General features: G+C 38.3%; 1 protein-coding gene across 10 annotated transcripts in view; it reads left to right on the top strand.

Annotated features, from left to right (window-relative positions):
* The first annotated feature begins 1,740 nt into the window (after positions 1–1,740).
* The window catches only part of HERC1 (HECT and RLD domain containing E3 ubiquitin protein ligase family member 1), a 187,240-nt gene continuing 161,974 nt past the window's right edge, over positions 1,741–27,006 (top strand). For 5 of the 10 annotated variants that reach the window (XM_049611714.1, XM_049611709.1, XM_049611713.1 and 2 more), the window contains exon 1: positions 1,742–1,950. The gene's annotated coding sequence lies outside the window, so the exon portion shown is untranslated. Of the gene's footprint in view, positions 1,951–27,006 lie in introns of all 10 variants that reach the window. The other 5 variants (XM_049611711.1, XM_049611710.1, XM_049611705.1 and 2 more) reach the window with 2 other exon arrangements.

Raw genomic sequence — 27,006 nt, 5'->3', positions numbered from 1 at the left:
TTGAGAGACAGAGACAGAGCATGAGCAGGTGAGGGGCAGAGAGGAGGAGACACAGAATCTGAAGCAGGCTCCAGGCTCTGAGCTGTCTGCACAGAGCCCGATGCGGGGCTCAAACTCACAAACCGCAAGATCATGACCTGAGCCAAAGTCGGACACCCAACCAACTGAGCCACCCAGGTGCTTTTTCTTGAAAAAGAATGAGTAAAAGCAATAGTTTTAAAATTCAGGAAAAATGAAATGTCCTGGGATACTTGAGTGGCACAGATGCCTACATTATCAGCAAGTTAAAATGAGAATGATAAGGGACTTGTTGGCCTTATCTCAGTTTCACATGCAATATCCCCATCATAAAGCACTAGCAATATCACTCCATGTATACCCACTCCCTCACATCTAGTTCACCAGAAATACACAGCATATTTTATATATAGAAACTTAAAAGTTATACACATAATGAGGCCTACCATTTAAAGAGTAATTAATATGTGCCAGGAGCTTTACATACATTTACTCCTCACAGGAACCCTGTGATAATAAGAACCAACATTATAAGTTGATAGATAAGGAACCGAGGTTTAGGGAGGTCAAACAACTTGCCCAAGGTCATATACCAGGTAAGTAGAACTCCAGAATTCTCACCTACATCTGATAGTGGACTTGGGCCACACTGCCTCATATGTATCCAATTTAACCACTGGCAAGCACTCTGTCTTCTGCCTGTATCATAATTTTTTACATGAGTAACACATACATGGCTTGTATGTTATGAACTCCTCTTATGTCCCCAATTAGATTGTGAGCTTCTGGAGGGAAGAGAAAGGCTTCAGATCCTCACTCAGTTAAGCAGTAACTAAGTAGAATATGTTTAACAAAGGACACAAGGAAGATGGCTAGAAATGTGGAAGTCTAGTAGTAAGAAAAGATAACAGAAGGGAGGAGACAGGAATATATTCTTTCAATAATTTAATGAGCACCTGGACTGCTGTTAGGTGCTGGGTGTGCGGTGATGACCAAAGCCTGTTAGCGTTCCCACCCTTCACGGGACTTCTTTGTGAAGGTCTGGGTCATGATCAAGGATGTCAGTCACCCAAGGGACAATTTAACTCGGTGTTCCTCAGCAGAAAAGAAAACTAAGGAGTGGCAGGCCCCAGCATCTGCAGGGTTCTAGCAGTCCTGCAGCGCAAAGACATAAATAAGATAGAAGTATGCCAAGTGAAACACTTTTATATGATTGAACTTGACCGGCCAGAGGTTTAGGGCCATGTGTGAGGGGAGATAAAGAGCGCAGAGAACCAGGCGCGCTTCCGAGATAAAGGGGTGTGGTCGCCCCGCCCCTGCTGCCAGCTTCCCCAAGCGTCGCTTCTTACGCCCAGGACTCTGGGCGGTGAGGTCTTCTCCGCCCACCACGGGGAAAACGGGGACTGCTGGGTGGCCCCCAACTCCTCACCCGTCCTTGTGAAACGTCTTCAATTGTGCCTCATAAGCAGAGTCCAGCCCCCGCGGGTGGACGGGGTTGTCTAGACTCCGCGAAGGCTGAAAAGGGAGGTCAGGGCGGTGCCGAAGTCCCCAGAACATAAGCCAAACCGCCGCCCCCGCCATTAAGTCTCCTTCCCTTTTCCCCTCCTCCCGCAATCCCACGGTGATGCTCCTCCTCCAACCCCTCTAGCCTCCCGCGCTGGGCCTTGGCGGTGGGGGGGGGGGGGGGGGGCGGGACGAGCGGTCAAGACTGCGCGAGAGTACCGCCCAAATCCCGCGAGACTTGCCTGCTGCCGCCGCCGCCGCCGCCGCCGCCGCCGCCGGCGTAGCTGCCGCCGCCTCTTACGTCTTTCCCTTTGACAAGTCGCCGCTGCTGCAGCAAAAATAAAGGACGCGGCCGCCGCAGCCGCTGCCGAGCCGAGCTCGGGTCGCCGGAGCCGCGCCCCACGCCAGCCAGCTCCGGAGCCGCGTACGGTAACGCCTCTTCTGCCCTCCTGGCTGCCTGTGCGTGCGCCCCGCCGGCCCGGCAAGGCCGGCCGGGGCCGTTCCCGGGCCGCGGCCGAGCGGGGCCGCCGGGGTCCTGGGTGGGCGGCAGGCGGAGGCCTGGGGGAACCCTCCCGGCGTTGTGCGCGCCCCCGGCTTCAGAGGCCTCCCGCCGCCTGGGCGCCTACAGAGCCGTCTTAGAAACCCAGCCGCTCGCACAGGGACCCGCCCCTCCAGCGGCTTTTTGTACCTGTCCCTGGGCCCTCGGGGGTCGCGTCTCTGACCTTCTCCTTCACCCCTGTATCCTCTGACGAGGGCCTTCCCCCGGCCGGGGCTGGGGTCGTGGGGCAGCGGCCCGACCCTGTTTCGGGAAAGCCTCGACCCCAGTGCCCCCAGTCACCGGCCGCCTTTTGAGGTGGAGATTGGGACGACGTGTCTTTCTCCTTTGCTCTGCCTTTGGGTGGGGGCAGCTCATCTGGTACACCTTTCTCCAAATCTCCTGCCTCGGTAAAATAACAATTTATAATGCCTGTGCTACCAAAAGAGGAGACGAGATGCATTGTTTAGTCTCTGGGTGAGATGAGGATGATGAGGAAAAGAGTTGTCCCAGGGAACATGTTGAAACCTTTTCTGTGATGAGTGGCAGGTTCTTGGGAGACACGAGGACAGGAACTGGTACCACCTTTCCCAAGAGATTATGTAAAAGACCTGCTCTCCGGCCCAGAGAGCTGTGTGCAGGGACAGAATTTGCCTTAATTTTAAAATAATGTCTATAGTACTGTAGAAAATATGGATAATCAGAGTTATAGGAATACCCAATCTTAACTAACTCGTCTTTGTAATTCCATTTCCAGAGATAGCATTTCATGGTTAGCATTTTGGTGTATTTCCTAACAGACGCTTAATTTTTTCGAATAATACTTGGCTCATCATTGATTGGGACTTCCCCATTCTGTATATGTTTCAAAATGATTTGTTTTATTTGAGTCACTTGGGTCCACTTGATTAAGACTGGTTACTTGTTCATTATCACTGGTTGTACTCTGTCATCACTGTCTCTTTCATTGGACCCTCTTCCAAAATGATTGTTAGTTAAATGGTTTTAAAAATCGAAAGTTAAACAAGTGTTAACTGCTTGGATCTAGTACATACATGTTTTTACAGTTCTTTCTTTGGTGGGTGCTGAAAAGGAGCAGTGTTTGGGGGAAGCAAACTATGATTATTCACGGTGGGGAGAAACCTCTTTTCCTCAAGGTTTTATAACATTGATTTTCATTGGTTATTTTTAGACCCAAATCATTATGTGACATTGTTTGTCATAGTGCCTTTGTGATTGGGATAGGATGGATACCTGCCTTTGATTATGCAGGTTTCTATGGTGTGAGTTTATACAAGCAAAATTGAGTGTCCTAGGTGTCTGTATGCATGTACACACACGTATAATGCATCTACACATGGGCATATCTTGGAAGTGAGTTAAAATGTATTATTTGAGAAAAGAAAGCATTAAGTAGGGAAAATAATAGTCTTGTAATATTTCTTTCAAATTATATGACAGTATTATATAGCAGAATGAAACATCTAGGGAGGTTGAAAATCTAGTGGTTTTAAAAAACGTGATAGATTGTCATTTGTCCGCAGTTGTTATTGGAATGGATTAAATGGCCTATTAAGGCCTTTTGTAATTCTAAACTTATATGAATTTTGTTTTTCCTGAGGTTCTCTTATCACTTTGCTTCTTAAATTTCTAGTCATGCTGTTTTGCATGTGACACTTAGCCATTCATTTGCTGGTCATGTATTCCACTCCCTATGCAGGCGTCCTGGTGGCGCATGGAGGAGAAAGCAAATGTGTCACTTAGTCTGTTTATTAATATAAACATCTTCTGGGGCGCCTGGGTGGCTTGGTTGGTTGAGCGTCTGACTTTGGCTTGGGTCATGATCTCACGGTTTGTGGGTTCCAACCTTGTGTGGGGCTCTGCACTGATAGCTCAGAGCCTGGAGCCTGCTTCAGATTCTGTGTCTCCTCCCCTCTGTCTTTGCCTGTGCTGTCTCTCAAAAATAAATAAACATTAAAAAAAAAAAATATATATATATATATATAAACATCGTCTGCAAATCCTATTTGATTAAAGGAATTTCAAAGACTTTGTTGTTGGTTGGTCTGGATTGGTTAGTAGAAGATGTAAATAATAAATAGCAGTAGAATTCTAATGTTTCAAGCATTTTTTTTCCTAAAAGACATTTTTTCCCCCAAATACTCCTTAGTATTTAAATTAAAAAGAATGACTCGATATATTGAACAGTTGCACTGTTAAAATTTAGATTTTCAGTAAAATAATAGTAATGAAGACTTTGTGGTTTGGGGTGTGGAGAGAAGTTTGTGTTAAGATAAAAGCATATTGACTTGTGAAACATTTTGAATTTTATAGTTGGACAACTATGTAATAATAAGTAAAAAACTTACTATAACCTATTAACTTTTTTTAATGTAAGTAAAACTTTGGCTTAATAGACAAATGCGTTGCTACAGGCGCATACTGCAGATTATCATGATGTTGAAAACAACCAATTGGCCACATCATTTAAAAATAAGTTTGCAAAGCCAGTGAAGTCACAACAGCTAGCAATTTTTTTTTTTTCCACTAAGGTCTAAGGGAACATAAAGTAGATAATTAATTTTTAGATACCAGATCTCATTTTTATGGTTTTAGTTTTTTCTGTTGTCACTTACTGGGCCCTCTAAATTAATCAGAATATTAAATTACAGATGAGATCCCTGAGCAAGGAAATATGACACTTGCATAAGATGATCAATTGATGGATTTTATTTATTTTTAACCGTTTATTTTGAAATAATGTTAGACTTACAGAAATGTCGCAAAGATAGTACAGGGAGTTCCTATATAATACTCTTCATACATCATCTCCTGATGTTGACACTTTATATAACCAAAGTACAATGATCAAAGCCAGGAAATTAGTTTTGGTATAATACTGTTAACTAAACTACAGACTTTATTTGAATTTCACTAGTTTTCCCCCTAATGCCTTTTTTTCTGTTGCAGGATTTAATTAATTGCATTTAGTTGTTATATCTTTCTTGTCTCTTCCAGTCTGTGACAGTTCCTCAATTTTTCCTTGTCTTTCATGATCTTGACACTTTTGAGGAGTACTGTTAGTTAATTTGTAGAATTTTTCCCATTTTGGATTTGTCTGATGTTTTCTATGATTTGATTGAAATTATGTATGTTTACAAGAAAACCACAGAAATGATGTGTCCTAGGTGCATCATTTTAGAGGATACATGTTGACAGATCTTATCGCTAGTGATATTTTCACCTTGATTACTTTGTTAAGGTGGCCTCTGCTGTGTTTCCCTTATAAAGTTACTATTCATCCTTTTGGTACATGTCTTGGGAGGGGGGAGGGGGACTATGCAGATAAACTGTTTCTCCTCAAACTTTCTGCCACTGATTTTACCATGCCTTGGTAGATCTTGTCCTCAACAGTTATTGTGGTTCCTACCTAATGGTGATTTTGTATTTTCTTCATTTTAAAAATACATATTATTAGAATTCTTCTATTAGGAAGTGGTATCTCTTCCTCATTTATTTGGTTATTTATTTATATAAGTATACTGTCATTGGTTATTTGTTTTATTCTACATGTTATAGCCCAATACTATTTTTTTTGTTACTCAAATTTCCCCAGTTTTGGCCATTAGGAGCCTTTTCATGTTGGCCTTCATCCTTATTCAAGAACTTCCTTATATTCTGGCACCATAGGCTATTTCTTGCTCATCTTGTACCTTTCCTTTTATCAGTCCTGGAATCAAGAACTTGTCTAAGGAAATCTGTTTCCTTTGATCAGAGAATAGAATTTAAATTAAGACCTGGATGCTAGGTGTAGTTAACGGGAGTGTCACTAATCCTAGGCCCTCAGAGGGCAGGGTTTGGAAATACAGGTATATATACTAACGTACAAATGAGTCACGCGCGCACACACGCGCATGCTTGTTTATTTCTATATTTATCTTTCTATATATATTAAAAACCATGAGTTTGTATTGATAGCTTCTACTCTACTCCAACACCACAGGTTCATTTTAACCTTTACTCGTTTCTTTCTTTTTTTTTTTTAAGTTTATTTTTTTTTGAGAGACTGAGATAGTGCAAGCAGGGGAGGGGTAGAGAGGGGGAGAGAGAGAATCCCAATCGGGCCCCGCACCTTCAGTGTGGAGCCTGATGCTGGGCTTGAACCCACAAACTGTGAAGTCATGACCTGAGCCAAAACCAGGAGTTGGCCGCTTAATCGACTGACCCACCTCGGCCCCCAATCTTTGATTGTTTCTTATTTGTAACTTTTTTCTGATAGTGAAAAATCTGGCTTTTGTTTTCTACAGAAAATGAGATAATAGATCATATCCAAATTACTTGCTGACTTTTATTTATTTATTTTTTACTGTTTATTTATTTTTGAGACAGAGAGAGACAGAGCATGAACGGGGAAGGGTCAGAGAGAGAGGGAGACACAGAATCTGAAGCAGGGTCCAGGCTCCTAGCTGTCAGCACAGAGCCTGACGCGGGGCTCGAACTCACAGACTGTGAGATCATGACCTGAGCCGAAGTCGGATGCTTAACCAACTGAGCCACCCAGGCGCCCCACTTGCTGACTTTTATAATGCATATCAAGTAGTTACTGATTGCTAACAGTACCCTTATGAGATGCCTATTTGCTAATTAGAGTTCAGTGTTTGTGTCCAGTGTTTTTTGTTTTTTTTTTTTTGTCTTGTCTTTAGCCTTACAGTATCTAGTCAAAATATTATTTTTTCCAAAGTTGTTTAGGTTAGTTCTTTACTTCCCCACTCCCTTTAGGGTGGTTCTGTTTTTCATCTGTAATGCAGTTAGATTCTTTTCTTTGTATTCCATTTTGGATTACCCCTCAATCCTGGTTGATTTTGATTATTGATTTATTTATTTTGGTATATGAAACATTGTAGTTACTAAACATTACTACATAAAAAGATACAGAGAAATATCACTTCTTATTCCTACTACCCCATTTCCACCTCCACTTCCACCTCCTTTTGCCCATCTGTTTTCCTTGCCTTGTAGGTAACCAGTCTCTTCAGTTTTTTTGTTTATTCTTCTGTTACTTCTTTTACAGAAATGAACAGCCTGTGTTTTGTTTTTTTTTATATTCCTTTCTTCTTTCTTTCTTACAGTTTAAAAAAAATTTTTTTTTTTAACATTTATTTATTATTGAGAGGCAGAGCATGAGCATGGGAGGGCAGAGAGAGGAGGAGACACAGAATCTGAAGGAGGCTCCAGGCTCTGAGCTGTCAGCACAGAGTCCGATGCGGGGCTTGAACCCACAAATGACGAGATCATGACCTGAGCTGAAGTCAGATGCTCAACCGACTGAGCCACCCAGGCGCCCCTTTCTCATATAGTTTTAATTGAGACACATTTCACCCAACACAGAACTTACCTTTTGAAAGTGTACAATTTAGTGGTGTTTTGTGTATTCAAAGGTTGTGCAGCCGTTACAACTATCTAATTCAGGAATATTTTCACCACTCCAAAAAGAAACCCTGTATCCATTAGCAGTCATTTCCCCTACCATCTTCCTTAGCCCCAGTTAACACTAAGTTGGTTTCTGTTTGTATAAATTTGTCTATTCTGGACGTTTCATGTAAATGGAATCATATAGTATGTGGACTTTTGTGCCTGGCTTCCTTTACTTAGCATGATTTTTTTTCAGGGTTCTACCATGTAGCATGTATTAGTACTCCATTCCTTTTTATGGCTGAATAATACTCCATTATATGGATATATCACATCTGTGCATCCAGTGATGGACATTGGTTTTCTATTTTTTGGCTATTGTGAATAATACTGCAAATGAGCATTCATGTACAAGTTTTTGTGTGGACATATATTTTCAGTTCCTTTGGGTATATACCTAGAAGTGGAATTACTGGGTTGTATGATAACTCTATGTTTAACTTTCTGACTAACTGCCCAACTGTTTTCTTTTCCCTTCTTTCTTATATGAAGAGTAACATGTTATAGATACTCTTTTGCAGTTTATTTTTTTTACTTCTTGGAAATCGCCGGATATCCTGGAAATCTCTCCAAATTAGTTCATTCTGTCTCTTTTTTTAATGTCTATTTATTTATTTTTAAGAGAGAGGGAGGGAGCAGGGGAAGGGCAAAGAGAGAGGAAGATAGAATCCCAAGCAGGCTCCGCGCTTTTAGCGCAGAGCCCGATGTGGGGCTTGAGTCCGCAAACCGTGAGATCGTGACTTGAGCCGAAATCAAGGGTCAGACACTTAACTGACTCAGCCACCCAAGGGCCCCAAATTACTTCATTCTTTTTAATAACTAGTCTTCATTCTTTTTTTACAGCTGTATAGCACTCCGGTCAGTAGATTTATCTAATTTTTTCAGCCATTCTATGTACATTTGAGTTGTTTCCTATATTTTGGAGTTATAAACAGTATCGCAGTTAACTGACCTGTGCATATGCAGTTTTGTACTGTTAGAGGTGTATCTTCAAGGAAGATTTCTATGAGTAGGATTGCTGGGTCAAAAGTTAAGTACATATGGTAGTCCTCCCCCATATCTACAGTTTATCTTTCCATGATTTCACTTACCGGTGGTCACCAGTGGTTGAGAAGCAGATGATCCTTCTCCTGATATATAGTCAGAAAGAAGGTTAGTAGTAGCCTAGCACTATATCACAATGCCTGTCATTTACCTCACTTCATCATATGTACCTCACTTCATCATATGTACCTCACTACATGTAGGCATTTTATCATTTCACATCATCATAAGATTGAGTATGGTACAATAAAATATTTTGGGAGAGACCACATTCACATAACTTTTTTTTTTTTTTTTTAAAGTAAGTTCCACACCCAAAGTGGGGTTTGAACTTATGACCTTGAGATCAAGAGTCGCATGCTCTACCAACTGAGCCACCCAGGCACCCCTCATAACTTTTATTATATATAGTATGCAGTTGACCTTTGAACAATTTGGGTTTGAACTACCTGGGTGCACACAGTACTATAAATATATTTTCTCTTATGATTTACTTAGTAATATTTTCTTTTCTCTAGCTTACTTTATTGTAAGAATACAGTATATAATACATATAATGTCCAAAATATGTGTTAATTGATTGTTATTGGTAAGGCTTCCAGTCAGCAATAGGCTATTAGTAGTTAAGTTTTCAGAGTCAAAAGTTGTATGCGGATTTTCAACTGCATGGGGTGTCGGTGCCCCCAGCTCCTGTGTTGTTCAAGAATTAGCTGTATTGTTATAATTGTCCTATTTTATTATTGTTGTTAATCTCTTACTTTACTTAATTTATAAATTAAACTTTATCATGGGTATGTATGTGTAGGAAAAAACATACCAGATATAGGGTTTGGTACTATCTGCGATTTCAAGTATCCACTGGGGGGTCTTGAACTGCTGTTTCAGGTATCCGCTGGGGGTCTCCCCCTTTGGGTAAGAGTAGATGACTGTATGTAGTTTTGTTAGATATTACAGAAGTGTTGTACTTGTTTGCATTCCCACCAGTAATGTATGAGAACGCCTATTTTCCTTATAACCTTACCAACAGAGAATGTGTTGTGCTATTTTTTTTCCAGAGATGACTGATTTTTAAAAATGCTCTGTAGTAATTTCAGTGACCTGAACCTATTGTGTAGGGGCACTTAATGCCTGTGGTTGGTAGGTTCTTATAGTTTGAAAATGAAATACATTGTCCACTAATACAGTGCTGATACATGTATGTTATTATGTGCAGGTGAAATCAATTTGAATGCAATTTCTGGTCTAGCTGGGTTTGCTCATTGAAACTTTCTGCATTTAATGGAGTTGCTGCATTGATTCATAATACCTGTACTCTGAAATACTTCTGGAGTTTAACAAAAGATAGCTGAGATTGTAAGAAGAATATTCTTTCTTCCATAGTATGTATGATTTAGTAGTTTTGGTTCACACTGTGTGCTCGTTATTTTGAACACTGTACACAGTACATAGTGAAATCATGGTATGGTAGTTATTTGACCGGTAATGGCCATATCTGGAAGCTATTATATTTCCATGAGAAAGAAGGTTAATCTTAAGGAGGATGCAATCGAGAGTTTACAGTTCTAGATTAGGATAATACCAGATGTTAGTGCGACCAAGGTACTAAGACAACATGAGAAACATCCCCATCTTATAAGGTAACAAGTTCTGCCCAGCTGGAAATTTAGGTTCTTTCCCAGAAAGAACACTTTTCCAAGTGCTTGGGACACATTAATGAAAAAAAAAAAAAAAGATGATTCTTTTTTAAAAAAATTTTAACTCTAATTGGCACACAATGTTACATTAGTTTTGGGTGTACAGCATAGTGATTTGACAAGTCCATACAAAAAAACAAAAAATCTTGCACTGGAGGAGCTTACATTCTAGTAGTTTTCAGATGAACTGGTGTTCTCAGGAAAAGAGATGCTGAGTGCTGATTGTGAATGGAACCAATAGAGGTCTGCGTAGTCTTTTAGTAAAATTACCTTTGGTCCTATAAAAACCCCAAATGACACTTGATTTTACTAGTTACAAGGAGAAGGCTATGAAAAGTCATAGTATGGTAACATTATTCACCAATCTCTTTCTCTCTTAACTTAAAGGATTCTAAGTACTAGTGGTGCCAGTAGAGGTAGTAGTAATAGAATGATAATAATTGAATAATAGTATAGGTGAGTTTTTTTCCCTCAGCTGGGATTCCAGGAGAGAACTAAACACTAATGTTTTAGGACATTTGGACATGCACTGTATGTAAAGAATTAAGTCTTTCTCGCTGGTGCATCTAGAATGCCACTAGGTATCTACCATTCTTGGGAGAATTGAGAAAATATTTACTCCAGTATTCAGTTCAGGTTCTCTGGTTCAGATGACTAACTTCAGTTGAAAAAGGTCAGGGTCATTGTAATCCAGATCTGTTTTTTTCTTTTTTTTTTTGAACTCTGCCACTTGCTAGCTGAGTGATGTTGGACAAGTCTTAGTCTCTTAGTGTCAGTTTCCTGGTCTATAAAAGTGAGGGTAGTGGTAATTGCTACGTCATAAGGGTGATGTGAGGATTAAACAATGAAGTCTTTCCAGTTACATTTATCCATTTCTATAGCTTTAAAAACTCTCTGTGCTGATTGACTTCCACATTTATGTCTTGTAGTGCAGACCCTTTCCCTGAGGTCCAGGTTGGAGTTCATCTGCTCATTTCACCATTTCATTTGACTAAGAGGCATCTCAAATTAAATTTATACAATAAAGAAGGTATGATTTCTGTCCTCTTCATTTTCTCTGAATCAGCTCTTAGTAAATGGCAGAACTAATCAAGTAGTCACTTGGGCCAAAAGCCTAGGTGTCATCTGTGATTTTTCTCTTTTCTTCAAACCCTATAATAAGCCCATCAACAAAACCTCTTGACTCTATTTTTTAAATATATTTCTAATCTGATCACATGTCATCATGTCTGCCTTATTACTTTGGTCTCAACCACCATTAACTCCTGCTTAAATAATCACAGTAGTCTCTTAACCCTGCTTTCTCACTTGATTTCTGACCGTCTATTTCTACTTGTAGCTAGAATGACCTTTTTAATGGTCAGATAGGCCATTCCTCTACTTAATACTTTACAATGACTTCCTTTTACAATTAAAGTAACAGCCCAATTCCTTGTGTTGACTTACAAGGTACCACATGGTATAGTTCATCCCTGCCTGTCTCTCTGTTCATTCCACCTGTGCTATACTGAACTCTTTATATTCTTTGATTGTGACAGGTACATTTCCAGGGCTTAATATTTATTTGTTCTTGCTCTGTTTGGAGTGTTCTTTCCTCAGATCTTTGTTTCCTCCCTCACATCATTCAAGTGTTTGTTTAAAAAGGAGTTCTCAGAGGTTTTTACCTCTTTCGAGAAATTGTTAGCCATCACACTGTAGAAAATAGTAATCATCTTTCCTCCACTCTCCTTTTCTCTTTTGTTTTTTTTATAGCACTTGTGCTTCCTGAAATTTAGTGACTTGTCTACTTGTTTATTTGTCTTCCTCACTAGAATGTAAACTCCATGACACCATAAACCTATATATTTTACTCATTCTGGTGCCTCTAAAGTCCCTGGTACATAGAAAGCCAGGAATACAGCTCTAGGAACTTGAGTGTGGAGTAAAATTGTCTCAAAATTGGATTCAATAATTGTACGTCTTTAATGTTTTATGACGAAGGGGAACTATTAAATCAGTTACACAGTGTGAATTTTTTTTGCATTGTGTTATCACATGTGAAACGTTAAGATTTAGAATTTATGGGGCACCTGGGTGGCTCAGTCGGTTGACTGTCCAACTCTGGCTCAGGTCATGATCTCACGGATTGTGAGTTTGAGCCTGGCTTTGGGCTCTGTGCTGGCAGCTCAGAGCCTGGAGCCGGCTTTGGATTCCCTGTCTCCCTCTCTCTCTGCCCTTCCCCTGCTCATGTTCTGTTTCTCTCTCTCAAAAATAAATAAACAGTAAAAGATTTAGAATTTATACCATTATCAAGAGCATATAATTGTGCATAGGTTATGCTAAGTAATATGCAAAAAAATAAGCTTGCCGTTCAGCTCTTTGCTTATTGCAGTGTTTGGTTATTCTCATTATAATGGTAGTGATGTTAATGAAATAGTAATATTTCCTCTTGCTCTGGCAAGCTATTTGTCCTCATTCTAAACTCTTAATTTAAAGTCTGTTGATTTTCATTTTGGGGGGTACATATTGTTCAAGCATTTTTTTTTTTTTTTTTAACTTAATACAGGTCATGGGCAGTGGGCAGTTTTATGTTATACAATTCAAGTAAGTAGCTTTGCTAACTTGATAGTATTAGAAATATAGGATAATCTATTCTAGAACTAGAAAGATTATATTATCTATGTGTTAATATTTAAAAAAGCAAAAGTATCTTTTATAGAAGATATCATTGATCTTTCTTATACAACCAAGTATTCATTTACATATAATGAATTTTGTCAGTAATATGGCCAGATTCTGTTTTCTCAAAATTGCTCATTCTTTTAAAAAGAAGGAATGATGGGGTGCCTTTGTGGCTCAGTTGGTTAAGTCTTCGATTCTTGACCTTGGCTCAGGCCATGGTCTCATAGTTTGTGGGTTTGAGCCCTGTGTCGACAGCAGAGCCTGCCTGGGATTCTCTCTCCCTCTCTCTCTGCCCCTTCCTTGCTCGCACTTTCTCTCAAAACAGATAAACTTTAAAAAAAAAAAAAGAGAGAATGATGGAGAGATTTGTGTAATTCACTGAAGGTGGTGTGGTAGAGTAGACAGATGCACATTTAAAGGAATAATGCTGGGTAACACTTACTGAGCATTTACTGTGCACCAGGCATTATTTTAAGTGCTTTTATCTATTGTTTAAACCATGGTTAAATCTGATTGAATACAACATTCAACTTGTTTATTTTGCAGATAAGGAAATTGAAGCACAGAGAGGTTAAGTAACTTGTTCAAGCTCACACAGCTATTAAGTGGTGGGAGTGTCGATTAGAATTCTGTAACAAAGGGGGCTGTTGGCAGAAACTCTTGGGGGCAGAGTTTGGAAATGGCCAACCTCAGTGTGATGGTTTTGGCTGATCTAAAATCCTATCCAACTAATGTTTGAGCAAGACCATTCTACATACATGTTTATGAACTCATAGTGACAGTGAGACAAAATTTTTGGTGCCACATGTTGCTTTGAATTCTTAAAGAATGTTTCTAGTTCTGTTCTCCCAAATGGGGGAATAGATGTGAGAAGAGAACAGCAATTAGTATATGGATTGGATATCACTACAGAAAGGTTAAATTTTCATATAGAAAGATGAAATTCTTCTTGGTAGACGTTGAAACCTAATGATAGTAGGGAGCAAGTTTAGCCTGCAAACTGTCTAGAGCACAATCAAGTAGTGAAATAATAATGACTTACATTTGTGTGTGTGCATTTACATACATATGCACACACATATATATTTGTATAGTGTATATGGCTTCTAGTTTGTAAAGTACTTTGGTAACCATATTCTCAGTTGATCTTCTTAACACCTCTGTGAGATAGACAGGATAGAGACTCTGGTATTTGACAAGCTTCCATAGAGGAGAGAGGTAGCTTTGAGGAATGAGCCCTTGGATAACCTCTAGTTGCTAGACCCTCTTTTTTTTTTTTTTTTTTAATTTTTTTAATGTTTATTTATTTTTGAAAGTGAGAGACAGAGTGTTAGCAGGGGAGGGGCAGACAGAGAGGGAGACACAGAATCTGAAGCAGGCTTCAGGCTCTGAGCTGTCAGCGTAGAGCCTGATGTGGGCCTTGAACCCATGAACCTGAGCTGAAGTTGGACGCTTAACCGACTGAGCCACTCAGGTGCCTCTGGACCCTCTTTTAATAGGTTCTGATCATAAAGGAAGTTGCTCTTTCTTTGTAAAACTGCAAGAGCGTGAGTGGTGGACTTCTGTATTATGTGGTATTATGGGCTTGATTAAGTGATTATAAATTGCTTACTCTGGAAGCAGGAGGTAACTTGGCATGATGAATGGACAAAGATGGCCTGCTGTAATTGGCATGTTCTCAATGTTATACTGAAAGCCTAGCCATTTTTAAGAAATATAATTTAGATTAAAACTATACTTCTAATAGCAACACTGTTGTAATGTTTCTTAAACTAATATTTTAATTAAAACCTTCTACCAGTTAGGCTGCATTAATATTGATGCTTTTTTATTATTATTATTATATTGGAGATTGGGATAGAAGAGGAGGATAGCTTTACTTTTTTGAAGTAAAAAAAAAAAATTAGTAGCTTCCGAAAAGGCTGATGTGAATGTAAAGCCATAGTGAAATGCTGATAAAAGCTTAGTAAGTCCCCTGTTCCCCTTGTTCATTTTGGAAATAGTTTGAATTGCTTTGGTTAATTTAAATTGGTTTGAGATATTAAGAGGGACTTCTCAAAAGTCTTAAAGGTACACTGCATAAGAGAGTAAAGTAAGATGTAAATTCATAGAGTCCCTTCACTTTAAAGTAGTTGATGATTGACAAAATGCAAAAATCTACAGAATTGCTGAATATTTTGTATTCTTAAATTCTTACATCTTTCAGTTCTCAGTGTTATTTTCTTTTTCCCTTGTTCTCTCTTGTAACTGGCTCCTTATCACCACCCCCTCCCTCTTGGTCTGCCATCTGTTGGTTTGGCTCTTTATTTCAGAGTAGGAAGGCAGGAAAGGGTTTTCATATACAAGATAAAGCTAATTCTTTTGGAGCTCAGTGCGCTGGAGCACTTATGCAATGAGTCTGCTAATGGTGAATTCCAGAAGTAGGATAGGCCCATAGGACTAGAAAGATAGTGATGACTCTGCAGTATTGTCTGCAAGTTTTTTCTGTGATTGTTGCTTTATTTAATAAATAAAAATTAAAAAATTATACTGAAACACTGTAGTTTTTTCATAGAAAGCCATAAATTGGTTAGATTGTAGTAGGCTTGCAAATAACAGTAATTATGTGAGAGTTTAGCATGTTGGGTGTTAGTGAAATTCATGTCAAATTGTTTCCGATAGTACTTTATAAATATAATTTGATCATGGTAAATTTACATTCTCTTATGCCTGACTGTGCATTAATCTATTGTGGGAATTCATGTAGAGACTATTTGTAGTCCTAGGGAAGTAATTCAATTCCCAGACAACATTTAAAAAAAAATCTTTTTAGGGGTGTCTGCTTGGCACAGTCAGTTAAGTGCTGGGTCTCTTGATTTTGACTCAGGTCATGATCTCATGGTTGTGAGATCGAACCCCCTGTCTGGCTCTGTGCTGAGTGTGGAGCCTGCTTCGGATTCTCTCTCTCTCTCTCTCTCTCTCTCTCTCTGCCCCTCCCCTGTTCTCTGTCTTTCTCTCAAATAAACGTTAAAAAAATTTTATTACAAAATATTTTAAACATATGTTAATATAAAATAGAATAGTATAAAGAGCTCCCATGTACTCATAATTGAGCTTGAAGAATTATGGGCAGTCTTGTTTTTTCTATAGTTCTATCAACTACCACACCACCAAATCCTTGGACTCTTTTGAACCAAATTCCAGGCATATTTAATTTGTAAATTTCACATATTTCAGTTTAGATTTCTAAAAGAGTCTCTCTTTTTATACAGTAGGCAAAACAGCATTATCATACCAAAATAAATTTATAGCAAGTTCTTAATATCACCAAGTATATAATCAGGTTTCATATTTTTCTGATTGTTTTACTTACATGTATGTATGTATATATGTGTATATGTATACATATATAATTTTTTTGCATATGTATACATATATAATTTTTTGCCTGAAATGGGGTCAAAGTAAAGTCCGTACTTTACAGTTTATTGGCATGTTTATTAAATCAATTTTAATCTTTTAGACTCTCCCTCCATCTCTTTTTTTACTTCCTTAGAAAGAAACTAGGTTGTTTGCTCTGAGAAATTTCACATGGTCTCATTTTGCTGAATGCATTTCTGTGATGTCATTTAACATATTCTGTCTCCTAAATTTCCTATAAATTGATAATTTGTCAGAATTTTGTTGTTGTAAGAGTACTTCATGGGAGTGGTTTGTTTACATAGGAGGTACATAAGGTCTTGTTATGGCTTGGGATGTTAGCAGTTATTGACAATCATTGTTTAGATTTATTAATTCATCAAGAATTGCAAAATAGTGCAATTCTGTTGTTCTTCATTTATTAAGTGGTGTTCTTTTGGATACCTCTTTAGCAATGTAGATTGTATATTTCAAAAAAAAAATTTTTTTTTAACGTTTTTTTATTTATTTTTGAGACAGAGACAGAGCATGAACGGGGGAGGGGCAGAGAGAGAGGGAGACACAGAATCGGAAGCAGGCTCCAGGCTCTGAGCCATCAGCCCAGAGCCCGACGCGGGGCTCGAACTCACGGACCGTGAGATCGTGACCTGAGCTGAAGTCAGACGCTTAACCGACTGAGCCACCCAGGCGCCCCGTAGATTGTATATTTAGGGCATTGTATTTATGCCTGAACTGGTTCTGGGATGATTGACAAGGTTCTGTGGTGGAATTCCTTTAAGGGAAGAGTACAAGTACTTATTATTTGAATATTCAGAGAATACTTAGAAATATTGAATAATTAGACTTTGTTTAAAGGATGTTTGGCCAATAAATAGGTTAACATGCCATCATGAGATAACAGCTGTGACCTAGCATGTTTAGCTAGCTGGCTATTGGTGGTGGTTCTTTTTTAGAGGTCAGTGTTCATATTCAGAAATTTAAGAAGTGATTTGTGCAGGGCAGCAGTTACTGATTTCTTGAGCAGATTTCTCAGCATGATTTTGAGAACAGGCCTTGTGTTTGAATCAGGTTTTTAAAATGTTGAGTTTACATAACATAGAATATTTTGGTTTTGTTGTTTTTTTAGTACCTCATTTCTTTCTTTCTTTCTTTTTTTTTTTAATGTTTATTTGTTTTTGAGGGAGAAAGTACTAGTGAGCATGAGCAGGGGAGGGGCAGAGAGGAGAGAGAGAATCCCAAATAGGCACTGTCAGTGCAGAGCCCCATGCAGGACTCCGGGGCTCGAACTCAGGAACTGTGAGATCATGACCTCAGCTGAAATCAAGAGTGGGACACTTAACAGACTGAAACATCCAGGTGCCCCTAACATAGAATATTTTGTATTAAAGGTTGTAAAGAACTGGAGCAGCAGCATTTTCCTAATGCTTCGTGAACATTGTGCAGTTTATGGTTTCTTGGAATGTAATGGTGCATTTAATATGTAAAAGAAGTCTGTTTAACATTAAAACAGCCTTTTCCAAATTTATTTGATCACTGAACCTTTTTTCCCCCTCTCATAACATCTTGAAGAACTAGTGAAACAAATTTTCTAAAGGAAACAGATTTTGGGAAATGTTGGCTTAGAGGATTTGAAAAAAGAATAAAGAAGAACATCTGATGATGAGTGTGTATGACTTCACTACAGTTAGTGGAGAAATTTTGATAGGTAAATGAGAATACATTTTTCAGTGAGAAAAATAAACAAGAAAGGTTGTTGCTTGTTTTATCTTAACCTATAAACATTATACTTTTAGAGAGAAGGAGTTTTAAAAAGGACTTAACCACATATAACATTTACTGTATGTCAGGCACTGTTTTTATAATTGTTTAACAACTTTATGCAGTAGGTGTACTGTTTTTATCTCAGTTTTACAGAGAGATTAAGTAAATTGTTAATGGTTAAATTGCAGAGTTGGTGACATAGCAGAGCCAGGTTCTGAACCTTGGCAGCCTGGCTCCAAAGTCCGTCTGCTTATTAGCCACTATTCCACATTGCGGGGTATAGCAGATGGAGATCATAAAATATAAATCAGATTAAAGGAGATTTTAACGTCTGTTTGGAGGAAGCAGACATATTTTCTTTCACTTTCAGACAGGGCCATAAGAGAAGAATGTAGAGATCTGGCTCTGACCTAGTGAAGGTAGAAAACATGGAGACCTGGGGACTATTACTTGTAGAAAAGGTATACCTTCTGAAGAGAGAGCTTAGATGCAGGTAGAAGGCTGAGTTAAGAGGACACTGTTAATACCAGAAGGGAATTGGAGCTCACTTAATAGGTGCCTTCATTTTATACATGAAGTCTGAGTTTCCATAGTTTGTTCATGTGCTTGTAGTAGTAATCATAGCTTATATTAGTGTATTGTATTAAAATACTTTCACATGGATTCTCCTTTGATGCTTTGAACAACTCTGAAAGGTAGGTAGGTCCTATATTTTCCACAGCAAGACTGGTTCTTGAATTTAGATTTTCTGCATCTTAAAAGCTAAAGTTTTCTACTCTCTGTCTCTTTATGTATCTATCTCACATTGCCTCGGTTCTTGATGAATAAAATATATTAATGAATAGTGTGTGCTTTTGAAATGAGATGAGGATTTTGGTCAGAAAGAAAGCTACATTTTAACAAATGGAAATAATTCCCTTCAAAGTGTGAAAGATAATACATGCTATTGTAAAAAATACTTTTTTTAGACAGTATAGGGAAATACAAAGCAAAAGGCAAAAACTGTTCAACTCCGCAGAGTAACCACTATTAAATTCTAATGTGTAGTTCTCCAGATTTTTTTTTCTAGATCATTTATATGAAACTTTTTTCAAAATTCTATACATATTGTTTTATAACCTGAAATACTGTATTCTTAAAAGAGAATATCCATCGGTAGTTGGTCTTTTGCCTCTACCATCATAAAAGGGTATATGCAGGACTATTGGCATAAAATGGTAATATCTTGGGCAAACTGGGATGTATAGTCAAACCCCACACATACTTTAATAGCTGACCTGTTAGTAAAGGCTGGGTGAATAGGTAAAAAAAAAACCTGTTTGGGATTATGTTAATTTAGGGAGGCAATGCGTAGGACAAAGCTTCATTTTATTATAGAATTTGGGGGAAAAAATGTGTTTTCACAATATACTGGATCAAAAGGTAAGTAACTCAGACCTTAATGTTTAGGTAAACATTAAGAGTAAAGCATGGCTCTTTTTTTTCTTTTAAGTTTAAATATTTTTATTTATTTTGAGAGAGATAGAGAGCAAACATGGGAGGGACAGAGAAGAAGAGACTGAATCCCAAGCAGGCTCTGTGCCCTCAGCGCAGAGTCCGGTGTGGGTCTTGAACTCATGAACCGTGAGATCATGACCTGTGCCGTAGTCAAGAGTCCGATGGTTAACCAACTGAGCAACCCAGGTGCCCCTGATTATCAGTACTTTTGGAGTGGTGAGGAGAGGAAAGAAGCCTGTTGTGTTGCGGATAGATTTTTGTACTTGAAGTCAGGGCTTTAGCAAATCTTGCTTATTGACTGCATCTAGTAATTTCCCTTGTTAATCAGTCTGTTTGCCCAAGCAGATTTTTGGGATGGTCTTAATTTTAAAAAATTTTTTCTTTGTGAGGATTGGGTTATATTTTATTTATATCTTTCAGTATTTTCTTGTTGGTACTAAGTTGATGGTAAGGCTTACAATTTTAGCTTTCTATGTAAATTTTTTTCTTCCAAGATTTTATTAAAATCTAGTTAACATATAGTATAGTATTGGTTTCAGTAGTAGAATTTAGTGATTTATCACTTACATATATGATACCCAGTGCTCATCACAAGTGCCCTCTTTAAAGCCCATCACCCATTTAGCCCATCCCTCCACCCACCTCCCTTCATCAACCCTCAGTTTGTTCTCTATAGTTAAGAGTCTCTTAATGGTTTGCCTTCTCCTTTCTGTATAAATTTTAAAATAAGCTTGTTTAAGGATGGCTGGGTGACTCCGTTGGTAGGGCATGTGACTCTTGATCCTGGGTTCTGAGTTCAAGCCCCACGTTGGGAGTAGAGTTTACATAAAAAAATTAAAAAATAAAATCTTAAAAAAATAAACTTGTCTATAGTATTACATTAAATCTATAGATCACTTTGGAGGAGAATTGATATTTTTATATTTAGTCTTCAAATCTAGGAAGATGGCATGTCTCTCCATTTATTTAGATCTCCTTTGGTTTCCTTAATTTGTCCCTTGAAATTTTCAGCATATAGGTCCTTTACATGTTTTTGTAGACTTGAGCCTAGGCATTTCATTAAAAAATGTTTTAAAAACTTTTAATCAAACTATAATATAAATTCATAGATATATACATATAGTAAGTGTACAACTTGATTAGTTCCACAGGGATGGACTTATTTTCAAATTCAGTTTTCCATTAACCTGAGAGATTTGCAGGAGGGAGGTAGTCAAGGAGGGAACAAGAAAAGCTTCCCATTCCCTTCTGAGTCAGGTCTTCATAGTATGACTTCATTGTTTTATTTATAAGTGAATTCTCAAGACTGAACACATATTCGGATAGCTAAGCTCATTTCCAAATCAGTTTTATTTGGATTTTCCCTGCTGTAATTTGCATCCAATCATGTTATAATAGAGATTTGCCTGGATGTTTTCTGATACAGGAATTCATACTGTTTTAAAACAGTGAAGATGTGAGTTGAAGATTTAAGTGATGGAAAGCTCTGCCTTCTCTTTTTTCTTGAACCCAAGCTATTCTCTGCCTTTTAGCTTCCTTCTATGCAGTTTGTATAAAGCAGACGCTGAAGTAAACTTGCCATCTTGCTGCTTGGCTTTTATCTTCCTTCTAGGAAAAATAGGCAACTTAGTGTTGATATTTATGGGAACTTTCTATCTGCTCCTTTTTGAGTAAGACTTATAAATCGAACTCTTGTATTTAAAGAGATATCACTGTAATTACTTAAAGGAAAATGATTATGTAGCAAGGAAACTAAACATGAGATTTGCTTAGAACAGATATTCCTGGGAATAAATGAGTTTATCACATATGCTCCATCAGGAACCTGGGACATGGTTAATTATGGAATATTAATGCTTATTATTTAACTCTTATGTATACTTCTAAAAATATTAAACAGGTTTTTTTTTTTTTTTTTTTAGAGCACGTGTGAGTGGGGGAGAGGGGCAGAGGAAGAGAGAGAGAGGGAAAATCTCAAGCAGGCTCCATGCTCAACATGGAGCCTGATGTGGGGCTCACTCCCATGACCCAGTAATCATGACCTGAATGGACTAAATCAAGAGTCAGATGCTCAACTGACTGAGCCACCCAGGCACCCCTCTTATGAACACTTTTATTGTAAAAGATAGTCTTTTTTTCCTCTCTTTTTTTTTTTTTTTTTTACATTTATTTATTTTTGAGAGACAGAGACAGAGCACAAGTGGGAGAGGGGCAGAGAGAGAAGGAGACACAGAATCTGAAGCAGGCTCCAGGCTGTGAGCTGTCAGCACAGAGCCCAACGCGGGGCTTGAACTCACCAATCGTGAGATCGTGACCTGAGCCAAAGTCAGACGCCCAACTGACTGAGCCACCCAGGCGCCCCTCTTTTTCTCTTTATATCACTGTTCCTGTTCAGCTGTTCCTGCCCTCCTCCCCAAACTTTTATTTTGAAAATTTCTTAAATCTGTTGAAAAGTTGAGGAATATTATACGAAAACATCCATATACCACTTTTCACCGAGTTTCAAAAATTGTAATGTTTTGCTGAAGTTGCTTTTTTCCTTTTCTGTAAACACACACACACACACACACACACACACACACACACACACTCTCTCTACACACTTTGCTTTAAGTGAAAGTAAGTTGTAGTCACCGAGATACTTCCCCTGCATGCTTTGAGTATATGTCTCCTAAATAGAAGGACATTCTTCATAACTGCATACCTTTGTCACACCTAAGGAAAATAACACGAGCTCATTATCATCTAATACGCAGTGTCTGTATTTAAGTTTTTCTAGTTTCCCTCATATCTTTTCTATTTTTTTTTTTTTTTCCTGATCTTGGATCCAGTCACATTGACCTATTGCTTTTGAGTTTTACCTCTCTTTAGTCTCTTTTAATTTAGAACAGTCCTCTGCCTTTTTTAAAAATGGTGTTAACTTTATTGAAGAATCTAGGCCATTTGTCTTATATAATGTCCTACAATCTGAATTTGCTGATTGTTTCTTTATTATTATATATTCAGGTTAAACATTAATTGCATGAACACTACATAGGTGCTGTGTACTTCTTACATCACCTCAGGAGGCACTTAATGCCCCCTTTTTCCATTATAAGTGATGCTGAGTTTGATCACTTGTTTAAGATGGTGACTACTACTAGATCACTTATAAATGAACATTTTTTTCCCTTCTGCAACTAGTAAACAATCTAGGCGGTAGTATTTTGATATTGTGTGAAAATCATTTCTCCCATAACGTTTCCCAATGGATTTAACATCCGTGGGAAGATTATCCTTGCATGGATAATAATTTTTTTTAATAAAAAAATTCTTAATATATACACATAGTAAGAAACTTCACGTGGTACAGAGGATATCACAGGAAAATGCATGTCTACCATTCATTCTCTATTTACACTTTCCAGTTTTTTCCAGAATTAACTGTTGCCAGTTTCTTTATGTATCTTGTCAGAAATTCTAAACCCCTCCAGTCATGCATTCATATATATCTTCTCATTTTTATTTCTTTTTACAAAAATGACAGGCATTGCAGACTGTTCTACATCTTTTTTATTGTGGTATATGTAGCATATTTATCATTTAAACCATTTGTGAAGTATACAATTAAGTGGCGTTAAATGTGTTTACAATGTTACGTAACCATCACTGCTGTCTATATCGAAAACTTTTTCATCATCCCCAACAAAAACTGTGTACCCATTAAGTAATAATTCCTTCTTTCTCTCCCCCACAGCCTCTGTAACTTCTGTGGTACTTTCTCTGTGAATTTTCCTATTCTTGGTGCCTCATAAAAGGGGAATCATATTTGTCCTTCTATGTCTAGCTTATTTCACTAAACATAATACTTTCAAGGTCCGTTCATGTGGTAACATATATCAGAATTTCATTTTTTTTATGGCTGGGTAATACTCCGTTGCATATATGTAACACATTTTGTTTATCCATTCATCTGTTGATGGACACTGAGATTGTTTTTGCCTTTGGGCTGTTGTGAATAATGCTGCTGTGAACTTGGATATACAAATATCTGTTTGAGTCCCTGCTTTCAGTTTCTTTGGATAAATACCTAGGAGTGGAATTGCTTGGTCTACATCTTAATGTATTTTTAAACTTAGTATGTCATGGTTTATCATTCCAATTTAATATATTCCAGGTAATTGTAGATCTTCCTCATTCATTTTTATGATTACCTTGAATCCCATTGTATGTATATAATTCATTTAACTAGATTCTTACTTATTGGTGGACTTTAAATTGTATCCCTTTTCATTTTTTACCGTTTTTTTCTTTTGCTATTTTAAACAAGGCTGCAATGAATAGGATATTTCTTATTTTAAGCAGTGCCTTTTTAAAAATTAAAACTGCAATGTGAAAATGTTGATTGAACCTAGTCTCATTAAGCATACCTTCTCAATATGCTTAAAATTCATCTTCTCACAAGCCAAATACCTTACTGATCTTTTATTTTAGGCCCTCATATTTCAACTTCTGGGGTGTTTGTTGTGTCCTCACTATTCTGCCCTTCTCTTCATTCCCTTAGTATTCTCCATAGCTCCTGTTGGGTAACGTTGTTATTCAGGGTTAGCATGTTGTATTGTAGTTCTTTACATATACTTATTCTCTTCTGGGTTCTGAGTTCTGCAGGAGCCCTGGGCTGTGTATGTAGTAGACCTTCCTACTGTGTATAAATCTGCACATTCTTTTCAAGTTCTTAGTAGTAATAAATTGGAATGCCTTTGTTAAAATTAACATAGTTACAGAGATTTTTAAAAAAGTGTGCATATAGGACTGACTTTAGTTCATTAGTGAATGTGCTAGGAGTACATCCTCTGTTTGTTTTCTTTTTTGGATGAAGAGATAAATAAGTTACTTTGGGACCCCTAGGTGGCTCACTCTGTTGAGTGTCCGAGTCTTGGTTTCAACTCAGGTCATGGTCCCAGGGTCTTGGGATTGAGCCCTCCATAGGGTTCTGTACTGAGCCTGGAGCCTGTTGGGATTCTCTTTCTTCTCTGCCCCTCTCCCCTGCTGGTGTGCACTCTCTCTCTTAAAAAAAAAAAAAAAGTTACTTTGAAGCCAGTTAGCATTTGGTACTATTAAGGCCACCCCCTTCAATGTCTTTTGATACCAGTAGAACTTTCATATAATCTTCAAAATTTTTTTTCTCCTCAAAATCACATTCATATATTCTGAGATTGTGTGAGGAACTAGCCATAGTACCTTTTTCTTGCATTTTAGCCATGTCTCTATTTTTTATTTTAGGGAACCTCATAAGAATAAGTTCTTGAAGTGTAAATTGGATATGTCACTGGGAGTTCAGTCAGGATAAATTTACCAAAAGATATTATGATTGATGTGACTTGGCTTTAGATGCCAGCAAATTGATGGTCCAAAGACGGGGGAGGAGATTTTTTCTACAAACAGTATATGATGAAGACCACTAGTCTCTTCATGTGTCTTGAAAATCTATTATTATTGAAGGGTATTGTCTGGTTCACTGGCCAACTACAAATTAAGGTATCCTGCATGTGCATTTCTCTTCGTATTTCTGGACTAATTGTATCTGTTTGCATAACAGGTTGTTGAACTTGACAAATTCATAACTTGCTTTACTCTTTTGTTCTCAAAGATTCTTTCATTAGATAGTGTGTTGATCTTCTAAAAACCCCGAGGTTGATAGCAGCCATAGTTTGAAAATAGAATCATTAAAAACATAGTTAATTTGTTTCTGGCTTGGTATCACAAACTTTTTATACTAGAATGTTATGGTGAATGTATTTTTGTTTATTACATTTCATCAACAAGAGTTACTGTATTTCTAATGTTATTCTAATTTCCATGGTGGAATATAAAAGAAGGACTTAAAATAGCTCAAATTATTTCCCTTTGAAGGATATGTGGTTAACAATTAGAGACTATACAGTGCAATATCTAGCATTTGTTCTTAGTTTTCAAAGCTCTTCTATGTAAGAGACATGGAAATTCCAACATGCAAAAGATAATCTTGGGTTAAGGTTGTTAGAACAGGTTTAATTATGGGGCACCTGGGTGGTTCAGTCGGTTTAGCACACGACTCTTGATATCGGCTTAGGTTGTGATCTCTCTGTCATAGGACTAAGCCCCGAGTCAGGCTCTGTGCCGAGCAGAGCCTGCTTGAGATTCTCTCCCTTTCTCTCTGCCCCTTCCCTATGCACTCTCTCTTTCTCTAAAAATAAATAAACTTAAAGAAAAGAATAGGTTTAATTGTGTGTGTGTTGGGGGGGGGGGCGGGAGGTGGAGGGGATGGTAGGATCTGAATTACCTGAAGAAGTACAGGATTTGTTAAGTAGAGAGGACAGGTGGGCATTCTATCAGGCAACAGCATGACTGAGGGTATGGAGGTAGGGGTCAATACATTCCAGATGGTAAGGATTGGGAGGGATGCCTGCCTGACTAGAACAGGAGACTGCTAAGGAGCATGCGATGGTTAAGATTTGATAGGTTGGAGGGAACAGTGGATTGTAAACCTTGAAAGGCAGAGTGAGGAATTTTAAGTCCAGGGAGCTATATCACTCAGGGCCCTGGCAGGAAATAAATAGACTAGTTATAGAGGTTTGGGTGGGTAAGTTTAAGGAAAGCAACAAGGGATTGTGAAGTTCTCAAGGCTCAGTAATATCTGAAGGTTGTTGATACTTTTAAGCCAGAGGTCAAGAAGAGGAGGAAGACTGAAGCCCTGATGAGAGTTCAAACAGTGAACGCCAAGCTAGTGGATAGCACCTGTGGCCATAGAGGAAAGGGTTCTGAGGTGGGGAAAGAGCCAGGGAAATAAGGACTGCCATTTCTTTTTCTTCTCATTTTCTGATTTCCTTCTAGTGCCTCTCATTGGCTTAACCCACCTGGAAGCCAGGGGAGCTTGGACAGTATAATCCTAGAGGTCAGCCTCAAAAGGTACAAAGCAGATCATGGAAGAATAGAGATTAAGTTTGTTTTGGGAGACTGAGGTCAAACAGAGAATGCCTAGTCCAGGACCCATTTTAAATTACGGTATATGTGTAAGCAGAGGAATGTTATGCAGGAAGATCTGGTTTGGTGGATTTTGAGGGCCTCCTTAAAAAAAATCTCTTTCCAGGGGCACCTGGGTAGCGCTTAGTCAGTTGAGCCTCCAACTTTGGGTCAGGTTATGATCTCGTGTTTGGTGGGTTCAAGCCCTGCGTTGGGCTCTGTGCTGACATCTCAGAGCTTGGAGCCTGCTTCGGATTCTGTGTCTCCCTCTCTCTCTGCTCCTCCCCTGCTCACACTCTGTCCGTCTCTCTCTTTCTCTCTCTCTCTCTCTCTCTCTCTCTCTCTCTCTCTCAAAAATAAACATTAAAAAAAAAATCTCTCTCCAGGCAGAGTTTCCACTTACAACAAAAAAGGCAGAATGCAATCTCTTACTTGATTTCT

The sequence above is a fragment of the Panthera uncia genome, assembly GCF_023721935.1.
Source record: "Panthera uncia isolate 11264 chromosome B3 unlocalized genomic scaffold, Puncia_PCG_1.0 HiC_scaffold_1, whole genome shotgun sequence".
NCBI lineage: Eukaryota > Metazoa > Chordata > Mammalia > Carnivora > Felidae > Panthera > Panthera uncia.
This window is presented reverse-complemented; position numbering and strand designations above follow the sequence as displayed.